This window comes from Schistocerca cancellata, chromosome 7 (genome assembly GCF_023864275.1).
Source record: "Schistocerca cancellata isolate TAMUIC-IGC-003103 chromosome 7, iqSchCanc2.1, whole genome shotgun sequence".
NCBI lineage: Eukaryota > Metazoa > Arthropoda > Insecta > Orthoptera > Acrididae > Schistocerca > Schistocerca cancellata.
In genome coordinates, this window is record NC_064632.1 from 429,677,419 (window position 1) to 429,693,859 (window position 16,441).

Sequence of the window (16,441 nt, forward strand, 5' to 3'; positions counted from 1 at the left end):
CTTCCACTGAAGGCAAACTCATTATGTAATAACACTTTTCATCCAAGAAGCAATAACGTTTCGAAACAAAGTATTACAGTGATTGCAAATTTGTCTTCTAGTAAAACTGTGTAACATGCAAAATCGTACGGAAATTAACTGAGCTAAACTTAGTTTATTTGGACCAGTTAACTCAAACCTAGAGCTAAAATTGGAGTCTTCCTGTTAGGTTTCGAGCTGTAGTATGTAATTACTTATTCCACCAGTTGTCGGGCCCACACGATTAAACGCTTGGCTACACAATGGCTCTGAGCACTATGGGACTTAACTTCGGAGGTCATCAGTCCCCTATAACTTAGAACTACTTAAACCTAACTAACCTAAGGACATCACAAACACCCATGCCCGAGGCAGGGTTCGAACCTGCGACCGTAGCGGTCGCGCGGTTCCAGACTATATCGCCTAGAACCACTCGGCCAATCCGGCCGGCCGCTTGGCAACATCACCTGAACTTTTAACTCTCACACTGTAGTACCATCACGTGATCGTGTACATTATCTGAACACGTCATTAGTAGTATTATGACAAGATGGAAGTCTTTAGCGAGTAAGAGCCTTTAGCGAGTAAGAATTGGTCGTGTTATGTCGTCTCCCAAAATGATTTCGTAAGAATTGTGTTGTAACCTGTTTCCAGCAGGTAGTCAAATACTGACGTACAACATTGTGTCGTAAATATGTAAATAATATAGGAACCGTCTGTTATTTTTCCAGTGCAGTGATATTTACTTCGTGGAAGTGTTCAGTTCCATCTTTAATAGGAAAATATTTTTAATTTCACACTGCCGGAAAAGAACGCAACACTATCAAGGACAAGGTAATTGTAGGAGTATGATAAGGACATTCAGTCCAAATGAAAGATAATGAAATGCGGCAATGGTTCTTGCAAGACTTGGAGAACGAGCAAGTTCTCGCTTCGTCATGTCCAATACGTACCCGACTGGCTAAAGATCTGGTGTTCTTGGTGGCTTGAGCAGTTGTTTTACACAACCAAGAGCACATTGCGTCGCCACAGTCACATGTGGCTATGCATTGTCTTGCTCAAGAAGCACATCATCTTCCTGTCGAGTAAATAGCGCCAACACGGGGATAACAATCTGTCTAAAATATCAAGCACCGCTTACTTTGTATAAACACCAAATGTAACCGCGAGTTGTCACTGATGGCCTTGAATATCACGAAGCCTGGGATGGGACCTGTGTCGCGGACAAACACACTCTGGAATGCGGATTGAGGGGGGGGGGGGGGGGAGAGCTTACCAGGTCAACGCCCTAGACGCTTAGGTCCATCACTCGCAAGCTGATGGGACCTACTCTCATCACTGAAGCCAACGAAGCGCCATTCTAATTCCCAGTCAACTCTTTCACAACACCAGAGTAGCCATGCGTTTCGATCTCATGGTGTCGACCACAGGCAAACCTGATGCAAGCCTGTTGCAAGCGGACGGTTCCCAGTGTTCCTGATGACACAGAACGTTCATCATGTGCACAGACTCCGTCCCTGAGTAATGTTCGCTCGGCCACCGCTCCTCGCACAGTGGGTCGATCCCGAGTGCATCTGTATTGCGTAAACATCGAGAACCTGTTCTACAGGTGCAGGATTGTCCCACAGACCACCATTGAAAACAGTGACACATTACTCATACACAGTGCCCAACATATGCACCAATCAGTCGGTACGTCTATCCAGCTTCCCGAAGGCCCACAGTGCGTACCCGGTCAGATGGCTGAACCCGTTCGTCAGGAGTACGTACTCATGGTGGGCCATGGTTGTACTATAGAATGAATGTTGTCACTACTGTTCACCTCTGAACTCTGCACAGTTATTGCACGCAGAGTAAAAACAGAGAATGCACGGAGAGGCCACTTGAAAGCCATCTGATCGCCAATGACCGTGACAAATATATCACTAAGACTACAACCCTCAGTATGCACGCATTATATCCTGATGCCACTGGACACAGTCCTCGAATGTGTTGCACCTCTTTCTGATAATGTATTTGGCTGTAAGATAAATGGTTAGGGCAAGACCAGGGCACCACACGTATGCTGCACTGTATGGTCATCCGGTTTCAATATTTGGACTGCTGATTCTTCGGACGGATCCCATCAACTACACTAATGACTGTTATTTCTGTTTGGTTTCCCATGTAAACAAAGGAATCTCGATAAGGGAAAGACTAACAGTTCGACACATTTTCTTTGTAGTCTTCTTCATACCTCATGACAAGAATTTGTAAGAAAGCTCATTTTAGACGCCAAACTGTGACTATGTTTCGACTGTGCGCTCGTTAATAGTTCGTCTGATGAATCTTCGATAGTGGCTGCGTCATAGCTACCAAACATCATTTGGCGTATAAGGACACACAAGCTGTTGGCTTTAACCAATTCGCAATTGGCGATGAGAAATCTTCCACGAGAGATGCAGGCATATCCTCCCCGTTTAGCAAGGTGACACAGTTTTGTGCTCTTGAGAACTGGAATATTTGTTTATAACTGAAGCTGAACTCGCATGGTGCATAAACATGGCTCGTACTCTCGACATTGTCAGTATAATGAACAGTCCACATTAGCAACCGTGTTTTAATCCTTCGTATATTAAAAGTAAAACTGGAAACCATTAGATTGGAGTGTGGAATGTTAGATCCCTTAATCGGGCAGGTAGGTTACGAAATTTAAATGCTAAATGTATTGGGAACCAGTGAAGTTTTCTGGCAGAATGAACAGCACTTCCGATCAAGTGAGTACATGGTTATACGTACAAAGTCAGATGCGAGTAAAGTGTCAGTCTAATAATGAATAAGAAAATAGGAATACGTGTACTCTATTTTGAACAGAATAATAAACACACTGTCGTATCCTAAACAGACACGAAGCGAGCACAACAATTCAAGTTTATATGCCAGCTGTGTCCGCAGATGATGTATAGATTGAAGAGATGTGTGATGAGATAAAATAAATTATGCAGATAGTTAAGGAAGAGGAAAATTTAAATATGGTGGTTTCGCTGGCTCTATTATTATTTACTTTGTTTTACTATTACTCGCGTAACAACTAATATATGAGATAAAATATGTTGCTACGAAAATAGCCCCGAAATACCTTTTAGTGATGCTGTGCTGTGACTTTCTTTGGATCATTAATTTTCAACAAAACAAAATATATTATGTTCTTATTGTTCTGGATCTGGCTTTCTATTAAATGAACATTTTTTCGTTACTGTAACTCGCCATGTTCCTTACTTTACAGTTATTGAAAAGGTTAATGAAAATTATTTCGTTATCAATACTGATGTTACAGTACGCAATGATTGTTCAACATCAAAATTTTGCTATGGATTTTTGTTAACAGTAAGACACCAATAAGTACCACGACTAACACGAGAGCATGAGACTATTGTCATAGAAAAAGATGTTTTTACTATGAAGTTGGCCAGACCAGAACTACGCACAGCAAGATTTCTTTTATATTATGAAGGTAAATTATCTTTTTGCACTGTTAAGAATATATTATCAGCAGCCCGCGTCAACCTGTAAAACACATCATAAAATCTGCTGCTCTGCTCTGCAATTCCGAAAGCTGAAAGAAATAATTTTACTTCACTATTACCTGCCCGCTTCTTTGCGGTATGATAGATTTCATTTAATGCAATCTGAATGCGTCGCGGCAGCGGCTCGTTCGTTCGTAGCGCAGCTCTGCACCGCGAATAATATTTAAATAACTGAAAATGTCTTAAAGGGATGGGATAAAATACCAGGCAAGCTTATTACAAATCATAATGCAAGGTTTCACTAAGTAACTCTATTCAAAACATTTAAACAAATCAATTAATTACACACCTTTCCAAGGCTATGTCTAATGGCGTCCCTCTCACAATCTTGACAAAAGAATGCTACGCAAGCGTTCAATATAACGTCACAGGCTATCCTACTCACGTAGCTCCAAGAAGACGACAGAGAAATTAATGTTCGTTTTTTACTATTTATAGTAGTCACCTATTCTCATCTTTGTTTGATATTTAATAAGTATCGTCTGTGGCGGTTTCAGTACTCGCCGACACAGATATTATCTAAATAAAAAATCAGTACATAATTCCATACAAGAACAAAACATGACACACAGTGTTTTCCCTTTATTACATAATGTGTCTTTTGCTAAGAGACGTTACAGTGGGCTGCTGGCATTAAGTAGGAGGGAAAGGGAGACAAGGAAAAATAGTGGATGAATACGGTTTGGGGGGAAAAGAGTGGTAGAAGAAGCGCTGCACTGTGGAAGAATTGCAACCTACAAGTGTCCACGTAATTAGCCCTGTTAAAACGTTCGGGCAGCACTCCTCCCAAGTACTCAAGAAAATCGAGAAAAAATATAAATTAAATAAGTTTAGTAATTACTCGCTGGGAGGCGCAATAGAATTCCATCCAACCTCTCACAAGAACACAGATGTCTTGAAACTCTGCAAGAGCAACTATGTGGCAAATAAGTAGTCCTACGCTTGCTCAAAATGTTGAAAAGTATAGGAATTAAAGTATTTTCGTAACAGAATCTGCTCTTTGAAAATGACCATCTTTGATTTTAACTACTCTCAGTTCGATTGTCTAGCTCTTATCGATGAGTTTAGCATGCTTTCGCTACTTGTTGGATGTCAGAATTAGAACTTTTACTTTCTTTTTCAGATTCATTCCTTTTTTACAGTTAGTCACTGAAAGATCCTCGTGCGTAAATGATAACCCGGGGACTAACATTTATTTTTAACGAATGAACTTATATTGTTCTTTCTTCTTTAAATGTAAATTCTGTACAATGACCGAATGTCGATTGTGAAGGCGCGACTGCAAAAAACTAACATCCCCACTCTGAGATTTTTCCCCAATGGTTACATGATCTACCCATCTATTCTTCAGCCTTCTTCTGGAGCATCACATTTCACAAGCTTGTCTGAAATCATTATCGCCTACTTTTCATTTTCATACAAGAATACGGTACCGACCAATAACTTCAGATAAAACATCTTCATACATAAATCTATATCCGATGTCGAAAGTTCCTCTTCTTCAGAAACACTTTTATTGACATTGCCAGGCTACATATTATATCCTCTTTACCTCGGCCATCATCATTTATTTTACAGACCAAATATCAGACACATCTACTACACTTAATGTCTCGTTCCCTGATCTGCTTCCCTCTACATCGACTATATGATTGCTTATTGTACAGACTGAGTAACATCGGCGATAGGCTATAACCCTGTATCACTTCCGTCTCAACCAGTGCTCCCCTTTTTTGCCGCAATCTGGCTTCTGCACAATTTTTATATAACCTCTTGATCCTAGTATTTTAAACCTGCTACATTCAGAACTTGAAAGAGTGTGTTCTACTCGACATTGCCAAAAGCTTTCTCCAAATCTAGAAACGCTATTATCGTAGGTTTGCCTTTCCTTAGCCTGTCTTCTAAAATAAGTCGTATGGTCGGTATAACCTCGCGTATTCTTACACTTCTCTGAAATTCGAAGTGAACGTCATCAAGGTCGGCTTGTACCAGTTTTTCCATACTTATATGAATAATTCTTGTTATTATACTGCAACCTAGTTCGCTGATATTCACACCTGTCGGCACATACTTTCTTTGGACTTGGAATAACTACATTCATCTTGAAATGTAAATGTATTTCGCCATTCTAATACACCTAGCGCACGAGGTGGAATAATTTATCCAGGTCCCATCTCCTTCATTTCTTACAGTTCTACAGTTTATTTAGTTTAAATGTACAGTTCATAACCCATAAATTTTGACCAAAGTCCAAATCTCCCCCATAAATGTCTTTCAATTAAAAATCTCGTTCCAAAATCTCTCTCTTACCATTATATAATCAGTGTGAAACCTTCCTGTGCCTCCAGGTGTCTTCCATTTAAACAGCCTTTCTCCACCATTCATAAACCAAGCGTTAAAAGATGATGAAACTGTGCTCTGCAAAATTCTTCTGGGACGTGAGAGGGATCGCGTCTGAGCCGTTGTGCGCCTTTTCTGGCACACCAGCTCTTTGGCACGACACTATCGATTACCCGGCTGTACTAGGATCTTTGCCTCTGTTGTGAGCTCGTGGGTGTTTCTTGCTCGCGGCAGTTGGTGTTGGACTCTCTACGGGGCGCAAGGACGTGCTTGAGTGGTCGATAAGGGAAAACACGCTTGCGCGGCTAGCAGCGGCACGCCAGGTCTACCTCGTAAGACGGTCGCGAGTTTGTGGTGGCCCTTTCTGATGCCACTTCCGGGCGCTGTTCGTCAATTGCTTTGGTGCCTGTTTTCTCGGAGAGACCCGTCCCTGGAGACCATCTCGGACAACGCTCCCCATCGAAGGTCTAAGTGATTTTTGGTGCCTTCGTTTCGGTGAACCATTTGCGTTGCAGCGAGTGTACTTGTTGCTTGATTGCCCTAATGTACGGTGTGTGACGGCATGGAGACCAGCAGTTACTACTACCTTTTAAAAATCCGTTGGTTGGATTACTATTGGGAAGCTGATTAACATGAAGGTGTTTGTCCATTATAATTATCCGGCCTGTTATGCCGTGGTCGGTTGATGAATTCTGTGGTGATTCCCAACGTTTCGTCTCCGACTGCGGGAGACATCTTCAAGGGGGTCCGTAGCTCGATGGAAGGTCCAACACACCCACTGGCTCGCTACTGACTGCCGCTAAATTCCGTGTCCGCGCGCTCCCGCGCCGCGGCGTGACCTCACGTGTTTTGAAAACGTCAGTGCAATTGGCCGCTGTCCGTCGCCGTCGATCGCCGTTGTCATCACCCAGTAGTGGACGGGTGGTACACATCTTCTTTAACACCGGCATCCATATACCGTTTAATTTGACGCCCTCCTCCTTTCGGTTGAAATTATTTGGGTGTTTAGCGATTTCGATTGCCTTCCTGTAGAGCCTTTCGTAATATCCGCTCGTGGCCGCTAGTACTTGCGTCTCCTCGAAACGAATATTGTGGTTCCCTGGCTGGAAAGCATGCTCCGCAACAGCTGATCGTTCCGTTTCTCCTCTTCTACAATTTCCCTTGTGCTCTTCCGAACGTTTAGAAACAGTTCATTTAGTGGTGCCCACATAAACATCACCACAGCTGCATGGGATCCTATACACTCGAGACTTTTCCAATGGTTTGCGAGCGTCCTTGGCGGGCTTAAGGTATTCCTGTATCTTCCCGGTGGGCTTGTAAATTACGGTAATATTCCGCTTCGTCAAGATCCTCCCTATTCTTTCCGTTACATTTTTAACAAACGGCAGGAAAACCTTAGATTTTGCAGTAGCCTGTTCGTCAGTATGATTTCTGCGTGGCTGCCTCAACGCACGTTTTATTTCGGCGGACGAATATCCGTTCTTCATTAGTGCATTGTGGAGATGTTCCATCTCAGCGTCGAGCACGTCACGCCGCGGCGCGGGAGCGCGCGGACACGGAATTCAGCGGCAGTCAGTAGCGAGCCAGTGTGTGTGTTGGACCTTCCATCGAGCTACGGACCCCCTTGAAGATGTCTCCCGCAGTCGGAGACGAAACGTTGGGAATCACCACAGAATTCATCAACCGACCACGGCATAACAACCCGGATAATTATAATGAACATGATATTTCCGGCCGTGAAAGTCTACATTTTAGTATGAAGGTGTTTGTGTTATATTTTGGGTTTTTGGGACAGTATCCCGAAGTTTATGTATTGTCTGTATAAGATTTTCAGTGTATTTTGATTGCCACCAAGTCGGCGTCCCTTGTATATTGCTGTAAAATTTGGGTCACATATATACGAGCATTTATTTGAATGCACTCACTCAGCATTAGAGCAATTCTTTCTTCATTTATATTGTTTTTATTGACCTCTTATATTAACTGTCTGGTTGGCGTTTGCCGTGTCTTCTGCGGTCTGTTTTTGTTCCAGTTTTCTGCGAGGTGGGGTGTGTGGGAGCGGCGCCTCGTTTCGCTTCGGTGCACAGAAGATGTGACGTGAAGTCTAATGGGAACGGGTTGGGTCCCGACGTTTAGGTGTTCTTTTGGATGGCTTGTCCGCTGCTTCAGGCATTTTAAGTTAGTCACCTTTTGCCCAGGGCAGCCCAGCGTCACTGTCCGTTTGGTAAACGTGTTTCATGTTTATTTTTTTAAATAATATAAGATTTTGTTAATTTGCTTGGGAATGAATTGTATTAATTGCCAGCTTGTTATGCTGCGTGTGTTATTTGGGTTCTTAATGATCTTGTGTGCGTTTCATAAATCGCTTTCTTATTGCAAATTATTGCTCTTTAAAGAAAGAATTATCCGTGTCACATTTCTTTAAATCAGCTCCAGACTGTAAATTGTTGTTCCTTTAACTATTGAAATCCTTGTGGCACATCTCTTTAAGTCAGTTTTGGTTGTTATATTTTGCTGCCTTGCTTAAGAAGCAAGTTACCTGTGATATTTTGGTATTGTCTTTAAGAAGGCCACATGTTGATTGTCTCTTAGCTGTTTATAAATATTGTCTTGAATAAATTGTTAATTTATTGATTTGTAGTTGTTGTGTTTAAGGAGTGACATTATAGGGGCCTTGACCTTCCATGCTAAGTGTACCCCTCATCCCAACTTCCTCAGTCACAGCGTCGACATGATTTAATTTTTTTTGTTTCAGTCTACTGCAATAGCAGTCAATAAAGTAAGGTAAGTCAAGGAAAACGGAGTGATTCCTATCCTTTTATCATAACTAAAGTCTATTTTGACGAATATGTTCAAGAAAAAATCTGTTGTACAGAGACATAAAAGATCATCCTTGCATCGTTGGCTGACAGCACAGTCTAGGCGCGCCAGAGATTATTCTGGGCGAGATGGCCACTAGAAGAGCAACCAGTCGCCATGAGATCCTCTATTCTAATTGTTAAGAAATAACAGTAGCACCCACGTTTGTCAGAAGTAATGGTTTATCTTTGGTACCGAGGAGTTTTTGAGTAAGCTGCTGTTGAGAAGCTTAGAAGATAGTGAGCGTCAGTCGGTAAGATGACATATAAGTTATTACATGTTAGTTAGGACACGTTTAAAAGAGTAGTTTTCGATACCTACCTGGATCAAATTGCGTCAACTATTTGGTTAAAGTGGAATTCTCCACAATTTCGCATAGTTGGCTGACAGCACAGCCTGGGCGCGCCAGAGATTGTTCTGGGCGAGATGGCCACTAGAAGAGCAACCAGTCGCCATGAGATCCTCTATTCTAATTGTTAAGAAATAAGAGTAGCACCTTACGTTTGTCTGAAGTAGTGGTTTATGTTTGGTACCGAGGAGTTTTTGAGTAAGCTGGTGTTGAGAGGCTTAGAAGATAGTGAGCGTCAGTCGGTAAGATGACATATGAGTTATTGCATGTGAGTTAGGACACGTTTAAAAGTGTCGTTTTCGATACCTGCCTGGACCAAATTGCGTCAACTATTTGGGTAGAGTGGAATTCTCCACGATTTTGCTGAAAACGGATAGGAAACTGTTCTTGGACTGACTTGTGTTTGAAATGCAAGGTTTGAAGAATGCAGTAACTGCCATAGGGCATAATGAATATACTCATTTTCTGCAACTAATCATAGTCGGGCTCCTCCTGTTTTGTGCGATATTTGACGAAAGGTCAAGCGATTTTAAATCGGCACAGGCTTAGTCAAGAACAGCTTGTACTCTGTGTCACTACTTGAAAGTAGAATTCATCAATCATTAAATTACGATGACACTATAGTTTCGACTTCAGTAATTTTGTCTAAAGTAGTGGTGTTGTCTGTGATATTTGTTGGTGCACACGCCAATGGTATTAGGTATGGCCAATGCACTGAAGAACCAAAGAAACTGGTACGCCGGCCTAATATCGTGTAGGGTCCCCGCGAGCACGCAGAAGTGCCGCAACACCACGTGGCGTGGATTCAACTGATGCTTGAAGTAATGCCGACACCATGGTTCCTGCCGGGCTGTCCGTGAATCCGAGGGGGTGGGAGATCTCTTCTGAACAGCACGCTGCAAAGCATCCCAGGTATGCTCAATAACGTTCATGCCTGGGAGTTTGGTGGCCAGCGGAAGTGTTTAAACTAAAAAGAGTGTTTGATTTGACACACTCTGAGATATCAAAGGATCACCGGTTTAGTACGGGACAAGACTGAAGGGTAGAGAATCTAGGAGGAGGCAAGAAATGAATTTAGTAAGCAGGTTCAAAAGGAAGTAACTGCCAATAATTACTCGGAGATGAGAGGCCTTCACAGGATAGACTAGCGTCTATAGCTTCATCAGACCAATCTTCAGACTGAAGACCATAGCAATAACATACGTATCTGAAATCACTAATATTACAGAATGATAAATATTTTCCTTTTATTTCCGTGGAGTATGACAACAGATATTAGGAATGTCCTGATAGTGGAGTCAACTAGATAGTACCTGATGTGAGGTGGTTTTAAAGCGATTTCCCTACTGTTGGATTGCGGTCAGATAACTTCTAATCTCATGAAGCCATTCGGCTGCACATACGAAACGTCATAGAATACCGGTACCCATTACGCCCGGGAAACAACCTGGCAAAAAACTGCGAGCCCCCATGTTCCCAATACTGTTTCGAGTACACTGTAGAAATTTCGCTGGAAAGCCATTACACATCTTCCATGCAGTTCCGATTTCTCCCCGCGAGATTTCCGTCCTTTTGGAGATAACTATGACTCTGTAATGAGACTTAAACCAAAATATTTAGAAAATATGTTGAATAATATCGGCAATAGAAAAAGTTCCAGTTCAAATGGCTCTGAGCACTATGGGACTTAACATCTATGGTCATCACTCCCCTAGAACTTAGAACTACTTAAACCTAACTAACCTAAGGACAGCACACAACACCCGTCCATCACGAGGCAGAGAAAATCCCTGACCCCGCCGGGAATCGAACCCGGGAACCCGGGCGTGGGAAGCGAAAAAGTTCCGGTTCACAAAGGACATGACACAATTTAAAGAAGTTAATAATGAGTGGTTTTCTATCTTTAATATCATAACTGATCTGTTTCTCCAATTATGTATCAATATCAATGGTACAATTCCTGATTAGCTGAAATATAAAACTGCAATGTTCACGTATGTGAAAGGAGATATAGAAATAGCATAACATTTCGACCCAGTTTCACTTTTAACTCCACTCTCAAAAATTTTACTTTAGTTGATAGACAGGATGAAAATTATTTAAGGCGGAAAGCTTCAGAATCTTGCATTGTGTATCAAAACAAATAGTTTTTCCCTAATGTCATGTTTTATGTCTAACACGGTCAAAGACTGCAGAAGTGTTCATAATTTCTCCTGCTGCTTCTGCTATCCGGGCAACCACATCCTCTTACTATTCAACAGAGGTTTTGTAAACATGGTTTCACATCTCATTCCACACCAAATAAGTCCAAAGCAGAACATGGGTCAGCAACACCTCTGCCAATCCACTTTTCTGGAAACCGTCGTTTCAAGAATGAACGCATACAACAACTGAATACGCCGGCACCCCGTCATGCTGGAACCACATGCGTTGTCTTTTAGACAGTGACACGGCGTCCAGCAACTATGGTAACGCTCTGGCTAGTTAATTGTAATAATGACTGTCATTTAATGGCCTACGTAGGAGATATGGGCCAGTTAAACAGTAACAATTACCAGCAGCACCCTCTCACAAATTCACGTAGACCCGCAATTGATGAGAGCGAGTAAATGTGGCAGACGGACTAAACTCATTTCATGTAAACCGTGGATGTAGAAGACCCCATCGCCACGTAGTAAGCACTAACGACATCAGTGTACTCACTCCAGGAGTATCACTCCATCGGTAAACAAGTGCTGCTATAGATCAAGATCAACAAGAAAATGTGAGTGTGAAATAGCTACTACAAATGAAGAGTGAAGTATGTTCTCTACCGGTGCAACAGGAACCGTTAGAACAACAAGTCAGTCATTACAACCAAAGAGTGAATATGCCCTCTACCGGATGAAATAATGCTCACAGGAGAATATAAAATTAGAGATAATTATTTGTTCTGGTGTCACCTGCAGCCTCGCAGAGTTTGTCGGTTCAAACAATTTTCACCCAGTATAAGTGGCATACAGATGAAGTGGCTACATATGAAACGTGAAAGGAGTTTCGATTTATAAGGAAAATGTACATGAGTTATTAAACAATTAACTGTAGGTTTGTTCTATATTTTGTACTGTATCAAAAGCTTTTGACTCAGATAATCACAATATCCTTCTGAATTAATTAGAGTTTTACGGGTTTCACGAGAATATCTGCAAAATGTTACAACTGACTTTCACTGCGCAAAACATTTAAAGGATCAGTTTTTCATAACGCCTTAATTGTCTCTCACTGTGTTTGAAATTTGGCTCAAATGTGCCTAAAAGCTTCCTCTGTAACGGTGGAAAAGCATGGCGCCCTGTGACATCACTCTCGAGCTCGGTGATGCTTCAAGTTTCAAGATGTCGACAAGTGAGGAGAAACGGTCAGAGTTTAGAAGTTCATGTGAGGTGTAAGTTGGGTTAATGGTGTCACGTTAGCGCCATATTTCACCACAATTCTCCCCCCCCCCCCGCCACCGTAGACATTTCGTAAAAAGGTAAGGTCGTCACATCCTCCCTTACCAACATGTCGCCTTTCTTATGACGACTCTGCTGAGGAGGTAAGTACAACGTCGCCCACCGTTGATACCACACGGGTTTCTTATGGGTGGTTGAGGAAAACATTCCAGACCCACCATCACTCATAACCGACACAAAAAGGCTTCTGGGGTTAGCGTAAAGGGCTTCAAGGAAATCCCCCCTTTCCTGAAGCATTCGAAAGCGGTCAAAAACGACAGTTCGCAGTACAGTGAGAAACAGGTCGACGTCATCGACAACATTTCACATTAATACCTCACCTCCCCCCCCCCCTCCCTTTCAGACGATTGAACACTTTCTTTCGGACATAGTGGTCCAGGAACTCCAGTACTGTGCGACCGCAGTTTTTCTTCTGGTGTACGGATTAGGGATATTCAAAATCACTCCACGTACTATGAACGTGGTTGGGAGTAGCAAACGGTGCTTAAGTTCTTACAGCTTCCCTGTTCTGCGCCCTCTTGTTCCGCGCCGTTCTGTGGTGTGATCATCGACGGGTGCCACAATGACATGTTCGTGAATAAACTAGCAAAGCGTTCGTCTAAGACCCCTCAGTTTGGCAACGTCTTCGGTGACACCTGCCCGCCTTTATTGAGCACTTAAAAATGTACCTGGACAGACAACCTGTGAAAAGAGTCCTTGGCATCTGCAGGAAGACAATTCATTGACAGCCCTCCGATTTGTATGCCAACTATCAGGCGCAAGAACAACTGCGTGCAGCTCCATCTCAGCTTGCCGGCCGGGATGGCCGAGCGGTTCTACGCGCTACAGTAAGGAACCGCGCGACCGCTACGGTCGCAGGTTCGAATCCTGCCTCGGGCATGGATGTGTGTGATGTCCTTAGGTTAGTTAGGTTTAAGTAGTTCTAAGTTCTAGGGGACTGATGACCTTAGAAGTGAAGTCCCATAGTGCTCAGAGCCATTTGAACCATTTTGAACCATCTCAGCTTCTTGAAGACAGCCCGCTGAGCCCTCAGATGGAGACTGCCGACTGTGGTCCAGGATGTCGGTTGCCTTGCAGACCTGGCCTTGGTCATCCACGAAGATGGCAGCAGATACTCACGGGCCGGCCAGGAGACAGCGCGGTCGCGCTCCACATGTCCACTGGAAAGGTGGCGGCTTGCAGATCATCCAGTAGAGTAGGAGAGTTGGACGCACATCAGTCTTCTCATCCGCGATAATTTAATGGGCCACACCTTCGCCTGTACGCACATAGCACCATCACCTGCCATCATAAAAAGACGCTTAGCAAAGCTTTCGTTGCCTACCGGATATTGCCTCGCAAGCGACCCAATTTTTTCATAGTCCTACTGCTTAAACGGTTTTCTTGCGGTTCTGGACATCGTATGACCTTTTTACATCTTCATCATCTAATAACGGCAATGTGGCAATCATTAAGCCCCTTGACAGCTTAATCGTGTCCATCCCGAAGTTATTCAAGCATTTCTTCCAGTCTTCAGACTTACGAATGGTCTGATGCAACCCGTCCGCTCCTGTGCCAAACTCTTCATCTCAGAGTAGCCTTTGGAACCTACGTCCTCAATTATAAGCTGAGTGTATTCCAATCTCTCTCTTCCTCTACAGGTTTTACCCCCTACAGCTGCCTCTAGTACCATGTAAGTTATTCCTTGATGTCTCAACACATGTCCTACCATCCTGTCTCTTCTTTTTGTCAGTGTTTTCATATATTCCTTTCCTATCCGATTCTGTTGGGAACCTTTTCATTGCTTACTTTGACCGTCCACTTAATTTTCAACATTCTTCTCTAGCACCATATCTCGGATGCTTAAATTCTCTTCTTTTCTTGTCCATATTTCACTACCGCAAAATTCTGTGCTCCAAACGTACGTTCCAAGAACTTTTTTTATCAAATTAATACCTATGTTCGATACCAGTAGACTTCTCTTGGCTAGGAATGCCTTTTTGCCTGTGCTAGTCTGCTCTTTATTCCTCCTTGCTCCGTCCGTCATGGGTTACTTTGCTGCGTAGGTAGCAGGATTCCTTAACATCAGGATTGGTGAAGTAAATAAAGCTAAGTTTCTCGCTTTTCTCATTTCTACTGCTTCTAATTACTTTCGTCTTTCTCCGATTTACTCTCAGTAGTTTTTGTCTTTCACTGAGGATAACAATGTCAGCAGCGAATCTTTTATATTCTTTCACTTTGAATTACACTCTTGAAAGATTCTGTTATTTCCATCATTGCTTCTTCTACGTACAGACTGAAAGACTACATCCCTGTCTTACACTCTTTTTAATCCGAGATCTTGGTTCTTGATCTTCCGCTCTTATTGTTCTCTCTTGGTTCTTGTACATATTGTTTATGACCCGTCTCTCCCTATGACTTATTTTTGATTTTCGAACACCTTGAACCATTTGACAATTTCCACGTCGACAAATCCTATGATCTTGCTTCTATATTCGAGTTTACAGAAACCATAAATTCACCGTTAATATTACTTATGCACGCTACGCTTCTACGGGCGAATTTTTCATTCACCTTCAATGTCTGCAGCACATACAACGCTTCCAGTATTAAATCGGTAACAATAGAAACCCGTACCAACTTATCGAACCAGCTGGCATTTTATCACGGGAGCCAATCTACAGTTTACGTGTTCGCGATATAGTCAGCAACTGGTTCTTGAGGGGTGCACCTTGCGACATTGCCTGGCGTTTGGCTGTTTACCCGGTGAAAACAAAGTCCCAGTCAGTTCCACAGAGCAGCGAAAGATTGTCGAGAAAATCCATCCCAAGCCTTGCTGAATGCCCTTCACCCACACATGATAACTCTGCTATAGACCCCAGAAAATCTGTAATTCCGACACTGAAACTGAGAAACCTGTACCCAACGACTCTACATTTTTATCACCCACTCCGCGCTATTGATAACTTGGGGGCCCCCGTCTCCATCTGGCTATGAGTTCGAGACTGACGATTGACATGTGCGCACTTCTGTCCACCAAAAATTTATGCTCCTTGCGTTTTACACAGACTGACCAGCAGCATTCTGTCTGTGCATCTACACTCCTGGAAATTGAAATAAGAACACCGTGAATTCATTGTCCCAGGAAGGGGAAACTTTATTGACACATTCCTGGGGTCAGATACATCACATGATCACACTGACAGAACCACAGGCACATAGACACAGGCAACAGAGCATGCACAATGTCGGCACTAGTACAGTGTATATCCACCTTTCGCAGCAATGCAGGCTGTTATTCTCCCATGGAGACGATCGTAGAGATGCTGGATGTAGTCCTGTGGAACGGCTTGCCATGCCATTTCCACCTGGCGCCTCAGTTGGACCAGCGTTCGTGCTGGACGTGCAGACCGCGTGAGACGACGCTTCATCCAGTCCCAAACATGCTCAATGGGGGACAGATCCGGAGATCTTGCTGGCCAGGGTAGTTGACTTACACCTTCTAGAGCACGTTGGGTGGCACGGGGTACATGCGGACGTGCATTGTCCTGTTGGAACAGCAAGTTCCCTTGCCGGTCTAGGAATGGTAGAACGATGGGTTCGATGACGGTTTGGATGTACCGTGCACTATTCAGTGTCCCCTCGACGATCACCAGTGGTGTACGGCCAGTGTAGGAGATCGCTCCCCACACCATGATGCCGGGTGTTGGCCCTGTGTGCCTCGGTCGTATGCAGTCCTGATTGTGGCGCTCACCTGCACGGCGCCAAACACGCATACGACCATCATTGGCACCAAGGCAGAAGCGACTCTCATCGCTGAAGACGACACGTCTCCATTCGTC